Source organism: Pygoscelis adeliae, unplaced genomic scaffold (assembly GCF_000699105.1).
Source record: "Pygoscelis adeliae isolate BGI_AS28 unplaced genomic scaffold, ASM69910v1 Scaffold79, whole genome shotgun sequence".
NCBI classification, from domain to species: domain Eukaryota; kingdom Metazoa; phylum Chordata; class Aves; order Sphenisciformes; family Spheniscidae; genus Pygoscelis; species Pygoscelis adeliae.
Window position 1 is genome coordinate 5,205,631 of NW_008825532.1, and position 7,450 is coordinate 5,213,080.

Consider the following 7,450-nt stretch of genomic DNA (forward strand, 5'->3'; position numbering starts at 1 on the left):
GTCCCAGAGCTGCTGAGTGTTGGGGACTGGTGTTCACCAAGCCTGTATGCTGGGCTGATATATGAACTGCTCAATGGCTCTTCATTAATTTTGTATGTTAATATCCCCAGGACAACTATGTAATTTCAAGAGCGTTTCATTTCCCATGCAGAGCTCTGGCCTTTTTCCTACCTGAGGCATAATTTTATGAATGACTCGCTGGCGCCTTGCCACCCAGCAGGAGCCACCACGTTGCAAAGGATTGTAGCAGCAGCTGTTAGGGAAGAAATTTCCTCCTCTTTCTGGGAAGGAAAAAGTTGTCCCATCCCATGAACACTGGTTATCCACAGGCTGTGAGGAGGATGAGGGAGCAGAGGCTGCAGATGCCCCGTGATCCTCCAGACCATGTTGCTGCTCCTGTGCCATGTAACAAGCAGTGGGCACGTCCTCACCTGTGCAAAGGGGTTGTAAATTGTGGTTCCTCTTGAGTCCTTATACGCAGCTGGAGAGGGATTTCTCAGGGTTTTTGGAAATCTGCTCAGAGGAAGGAATTGGTCACCGCAGTGCTCTTTGGTCTTATCCCTCTTCTGACCTGGAAAAGTGTCCCTGCATCAAGGTGGGCACCATGTCCAGAGCTGGTGTGGTTCCACGATGTGTGCGCCCGGTGGGGTTTTGGCTTGTACACCTCAGTGTACACACAGCCTTGGCCTTGACCATCCCGTACAGGTAGAGATGGTTTCAGCTCCAGATCCCATGGCATGGCCGAGACAGATCACACGTCAGTGCGTCCAGGTGGGCTCCCACACTCCGTTCTTCAGAGAGAGTACTGCAACTTGCTTCTTACCTCGACTTAACTTCAGTGGGGTTTTTAATAAAAGCAGCTAGTTATTTTAGGAGGTTTGTAGAAGAAGGAACATCACATAGGCATTGTGGTAGTGTCTGTGGTTACCCACCTTCTCCTCTGCTGGATGCCATGTGTGATAGTGCCTTTGGCCATGACCAAAGAGAACCTGGAGAACCTGGTCTGGATTTTGGCGCAGTGTTTGACAGCTCCTGAAATGGGCTAAAAGGACATAGCTGGGTCTAAGAGATGCCCATTGTCTACAGTTAATCAGATATGGCCTTTCCATATGGTTCTTTGCAGGCACTGTGAACCTCAAGCGCCATCCTCCTGGGAGATGCCTGTCCATCCTTGCCATGCAGGGAGGAAAACTTGCTTTACATCTTCTCCCTTTGAGCTCAGGTATGTGAGGGAAGGTGGTATGAGAGCTCTGGGTTTGTATGGAAACACTTGCAGGATTATTTGAAGACTGGAGCTCATTCTTAGCGACCTGAATCATGTGCTTCTACCCTCTAGGACAAGCTCAGTGGTTTTTCTGGCAAGAGCAGACCAAGAGGTCATTTCCACCACTAAACTCTTCTGAGGCTGTTTTCAGCAGCAGCTGGTGCTCAGAAAATGAACCTGGTAAACGTTAGAAGAAGATTGTGTAATTGCCTGGTTTTGTGGTTCGTTATAGTTTTGCATGGGTGGGCACTGTGGTGTGAACCTACTTTCAGTTCCATTGATGTTCTTACCTTGCAAAACTAAAGAAAAAGACCTGAGTCCCCTTTTCAAAGATCCTGATGACCGCCCCAGAGGCTGCATGCTCCGCTATTATTTCACGCACCGCAGGAGGGAATCGGGGGAAATTTGCCTTCCTGCACCAAATCCAGGCTGTCTCTGGATCATGTGGCACTGCCACATGTGGCACTGCCGCAGACCTTCACGATCCAGGGGGCCGGTTAGTAGAGGCGGGAGGTGTGTGCTATAGTATTGCACTACGTAATTATTAGCTGTAGTGATTCAACTCAGTTCTTTGAGAATTAGGGTGAATTCACTGGTCAGGAAGCCAGGAAGGGCAGTGATGCTCCTCAGGAACTGCATTGCAGGGAAGTGAATGGGGCTGTGGAAGGGCTGGGACCTTGTGGTGGGTTGACCTTTGCTGGCTGCCAGATGCCCACCCAGCCGCTCTCTCACTCCCCCTCCTCAACAAGACAAGGTGAGAAGATAAGATGAAAAAGCTCATGGGTCGAGATAAGGACAGGCAGATCACTCACCAGTTACCACCACAGGCAAAACAGGCTCAACTTGGGGAAAAAAGGGATTTGCTAATCCTGCAGCCTCACCTCGAGATACAATCCACTCTGAAATAATATTGCTCTGAAGATTAGAGCTGGCATAGTGATTTTTTTCTATATCCACTGAATATATTTGGCTGTTTCCATCTCTGGATGGAACTCTTCCCAGCAACAGAGATGCCTCATTTCACCAGTGATGAAATTGAGACCAGTTGACTTATCTAAGGCATCATAAGCAAACGAACACAGGCAGCAAGAGAAAGCCAGTGTCCTGCCTTCCAGATCTCTCCACCTATATGCCCAGGTGGCAAAGGCCAACAGGATGCACATCGCGGCCGGCTCCTGGCCTGCGGCGGGGTGTGGGGAGGCTGATGCTGAGGGAACCGTCTAGGGTGTGCTCTGGGTTTGTTTTCCTTTCTCTCAGACCACTTAGCCCTGTTTCCAGTACGGTTCCCCCAGCTTACTGTCACCGGGCTGACAACACTCAATACTTACATGGGTAGATTTTCTTGTGGCAAAGAAAAATGGTGATAATTTCTTGACAGCTGCACATTCTTCTTTCCCTCCCTGAATACTGGGGGGAAATGGTCCTTTTTTCTGTCCTTATGGTTAGTGCCATTTGGGTGTTTTCCTTGAACAGGGTCTTGGGGGTTTTTCTTTCACTGTATTTTGCAGCAAGCGGCCATTTCAGCGTGCAAGCCTCTCTGATTGCATCATGTCTGTGTCATAGTTCCCTCCAGGTGTGCAGGGGTTTTTTAGGCCAAAGGTTTTCCACTTTAAAATAAATGTTGCTTTTCTGTTAAAAGGGTATTACAACTTCTGGGTTTTGGTGAATCACTGAAGCAAGAGAGAAGTGTGTCCCCCAGCCTGGGCTTATAAGGAGCTGCTCTGGAAAGAAAAAGGTGTACCCTGAGCAGCTTTTGGGTGTCCCCAGGCCAGCTCTCATCAGCTGACACGGTGGCGAGGTTGGGATGTGCTGCCTTGGACTCCGGCTGAGCCTGGGCATCAGCAGGGGAGTTGAAATCCTATGGCTCTGCAATTTGATGTCGGGATCTGTCCCCTGAACCCATAACCAACACCCACCTGTGAGGCACATAGCTCTGGGTCTGATTTATTATGCATGAGATATGTTTGGAGGAGTCTTTTCCAGATGAAGCTTATTCCTCTGGTGTGACTTGATCCTGAGTGACCTGCATGTGGATAATCATCTTTATTCTAGTTTTTTAGCCCCATCCCCTTCTAAATCAGAGTGCTTGAACAAGCCACGTTTTTCTGTAGTTCTACAGGAACTCTGTCCACACCTTATGGGAAACCTCTGGGAAGGATGAAGAGAGCTGACACACTCAGTGCGCTTCCCAGGTGGTTTCCAGCCACCAGCCCATTGCAGCCCGAGCGTGGTGGGACAGGAGCCGGAGCAGAGCTCCCACATCACGAAACAGCCTGCAAGAGGGGCCGGGGGCAGGTGGGGGGCTCCCAGCACTGCAGCCGTTCTGCGGGAGCCGCCTGGGTGTGCGCCTGGCCCCTGTGGTAAATGTGAGATGAGCTGAGGTCTCTCAGCCCTCTGCAAACAGGCTGCAGGCTGCAAGCTCCGAGAAGCGCCGTGCATCTGCCGGTAAGAGTGACTTGTACCTAGAAACTGCAGCAGATTTGCTCCCAGCGTCAGCGGGATGCAGGGGCCAGGGCTGCGGCACCTTCTGCCATCACGTTCCTGGAAGGACGGGAGATGTCCTGCTTGCGTGTTGGGGTTGTGATCCACCTGGGCTGGAGCCACTTCTTGGAAATGCCTCTCCTCTGTGCTGAAAAGGGCAGAGGGGAATGCTGAAGCTGGCATATCCAATGCCATATCATCACCAGGCACTATGTGGGGCCACGTTTATTGACCTCATTGCTCATTTTCAAGTGGGCAGCACCCTTTGCAGAAAGCATGCTTAGCACAGACAGCTCAGCAGGGTGTTTGGAGACCTGCATCTCTCTGGGCAGTGACCAAAAAAAATTCAAAGCAGGTCTTCCTGGTGACGTGTGTCTGGCTGTGATGGAAATGGTGTGCCAGTGAGCAGGAGAGCTCGAGCTGCAACGCAGCCTTTTGCCACTGGTACCTGTGTTGAAAAGGAAATATCTCCCTTGGGAAAATAAAATATTGGTGGAACATCTCGTCTACACAGTGACCATGGTTTTAGCTTTCTCACTGTTTAGAAAGAGAAACATCTTAAAGACCCTCATGTCGATGCTTCTGGTAGCACCATCCTGCTGCAGCACTGCCATGAGAAGTCTCCATCCTCCATCTGGTACATCCTCAGAGCACTGCAGGGAGAGGCAGTCCCCAACCTCCGAGATGCAAGCTTGACATATGTTATTGTGCTGCCACCATTTTCTTCTGCAGAAGCCCCCTGGGCTGCTGGGACCGCTGGTGTGGAGGTTGGAGTCCGGGGTGGAGGCTGTGGTGCTCCCAGCAGCATGGTGCACTGGCCCATCAGCCACCTCCGGCTGTAGAGGTCCTGCACACGCGGTGCACGCTGGGACTCCGCTGCGGAGGAAAGCAAAAGAGAAAATGAATTTCTGGTGTGTTTAAACACTGCCATTTATCACACACAGCTGCCTCTGCACTGTTTAGGCATGAACTTAGTAAGGCGCAAGCTGGGGCTGGGGTGCCAGTGATATCCTTGTCCTTATGGCCAGGTGTCTCCCCTGATCTCTGCGGCCAAAGCTCCTTTGCTTTGCAGCGCTGGAAAGAGGGAGCAGCCCCAGTGGCCAGGATTCAGTCCAGGAGGTACCTTCCCATGCTGGCAGGATGGTTTCCATAGCACCAGGGATGTCTTTCTTCTATTTCCACTTCTGCATGTGTTGTTTCCTTTTAAATTTACTAGTGAGGCGATGCTGAGCTGATCTTGATGCTCAGGTTTCTGTGCACAGGCGGTAGTTCCTACAAAAGGGGTGCCATCCACCCCTGCCCAGGGGTTGTCCATGCCACTGTGGTGGTCGGTGAGACCAGCCACGTGGGGTCAGAGCTCAGCCTGGGCCCAGGCTTTGCACCGCCTCTGGTCACGGCGTCGGGGCTGCCAGGCTGGCTTGGGGCTGTCATTTGCTCTTCCCCACTGTGGCTGCCAGCGCTTTGGCTGAGCCCACGCTAAGCAGACCTGGGCTCTGCGCTGACCCTGCTCCCATGGACTGTGGGGAAAGCGGAGGTGGCCAGACCTCGAGGAGACACGCACCAGCCACGGGGGGCTGCTTCCTCAGCCATGCAAAGGAAAACCTGCAGCTGAGGTCTGTTCAGAGGGAGAAATTCCTGAAATATCAGTGCTTTATGGAAGTTGGACTTGCTCTCTTCTTTAAGCAGGTCTTGTCCCTGGCCTGAACACTAAGAATATTGTTATGTTGGCAGCAGCTTTTACAGCTTTAGTTTGCTCTTCTCCCCACACAGCCCTTTGCTCTGCAGCCTGAGGACTAGCCTGAGCCGTGCCCACATCCTCGGCGCGCAGGGCAGGCGAGGCTTCATGCGTGCTTGGTTGCAGGGCTCCTCTCTGGCATCGCCTGCGGCATCACGTCCCAGCATGGAGGCCCTTCATTTTTACCAACAACTTTCCAGGTGGCTGTGTGCGGCAGGGATGGAGGGATGGATGGGGCAGGGAGGAGAGCCAGAGAAGTCAGTAGATGGCAGAGTTGTTTTAACATCCACTCTCTGCCCTGTCTCTTGCAGGCTCACAGGGATTTTATGATGGATTTGTTATCAAGATGATACCCCAAAGCTTGGGCCATTGCAGCCTGGCCTAGGAGCAGGCTGGGGCTGGGGCTGCTGCAAACCAGCTGGTCGGGGCAAGCATTCACACCATCATGCTGCAGCAGCAGCAGGGCTGGCACCGTGCAGGGAGAGGGCTTTTTGCGACGCCTACGTGCCTGGTTCAGAGCACCACGGCTTACAGCGCCCAGACGAAAGGGCTGTGGGTTACCATTGCAGTATCTATTGCATGTCATTGAAGGCGACGCTGCTCTGCCTTTGCATCGCTTTGCAAGAGATTCAAGATTGGTTTTGCTGCCTCCGACCGTGTGCGCATCGTCTTGGTTGGGCTCTCAGACTGAGCGTTACTAGAGAGCATGTCTGCATGTGGATTTCCAGCTGAGCACAGATCCCTCCTGCCCCCAAGCGCTGCCTTCTCCATTGGGATGGTTAGTCCCAGGCAGGGGCTGAGGATTTTCTCCCCAAAGCCCTCAGGTTGGAGCAGTGCTCCTTGTCTGCCCCTCACCCCTTTGGCTGCTCACCCTTCCTGGCTGATCACCTGCCATCGCCAGCAGCGTCACTCTCTCTTGCTCACCTTGAGGCTGTGCATGACCCCAAGGGGATCCCAGTGATCCTGAGGGATGAGCACAGCCTCCCAGGGGATTCAAAGGTCAACAGAGGGAGACGGGTGAAATGACAGTGAAGGCTGAAAGGGGATGCAGTGAAGAGCCATGGAGGTGATTCTTGTAGTGGTGAAGAAAGCCCTATGATGAGAGCCTTATGGAGGTTGATGTGTGTAAGGTTTTGAAAAAGATGAATAATTTGTATTAATATTGCCTTGGCAGGGGGATTGTGGTTTAATGCAGGAGAGAAAGACAGAAGATTAAATTGGTGGCTGCCAAATCAACCCTGGAAGATTGCCTATCTCTTGATAATTTCCAATCAGGATCCAGATGATTTGCTGCAAGATGTGTCGGTGCCACGCAGCCCCAGTGGGATAACCAGGCACAGCTAGCCCGGGGCTCAGCCAGCGCGAGGGCTCACTGCAAACCTCCAGCTATGGAGGGAAAGGCTGTGCAGGACCACAGCTGATCCGGGTTGCGTCTCACCCACCTCCCATGACAGAATCCACCCCAAATCCTCGGGGTCCCATTCATCCCAGCGCTGCACGTGGCATCACCTCCTGAACATTGGCCAGGAGCTGTGAAACCCTCCTTAGGGCACAATGCAAACCCTGACCGATGGGCATGTCCCACCCGCGTGGCTGGGGACCCTCGCGGGGCGGTGGGAACCGAGGGCTGGGTGGCTTTGCTGCAGCAAAGCTGGGTTTGGTCCTGTGGAGCCCAGCAAGTGCTTGGAGCCGGCTGCAGCAGCAGCTGCCAGGGGCTCAGCCCCACAGGGTGGGGAGGAATGGCAGCATCCCCCCTCTCCTCCTGAGGCTTTTGTTTTGTTTGCAAGTCCCACACGGATGCAGAAGACACGGTCCCGGCTGCCTTTCGGTCCCGTCTCGATGGGGCGGGTGGGGGAGGAAGGGGCGATGCAAAGGCGATGCCGGGACCCTCCCCACCCACCCCATCACACCGTACCGTGGGAGGCAGCTGCTGGTGTTGGCAGCCCCGCCGCCTCCCGTGGGGTTTGCTT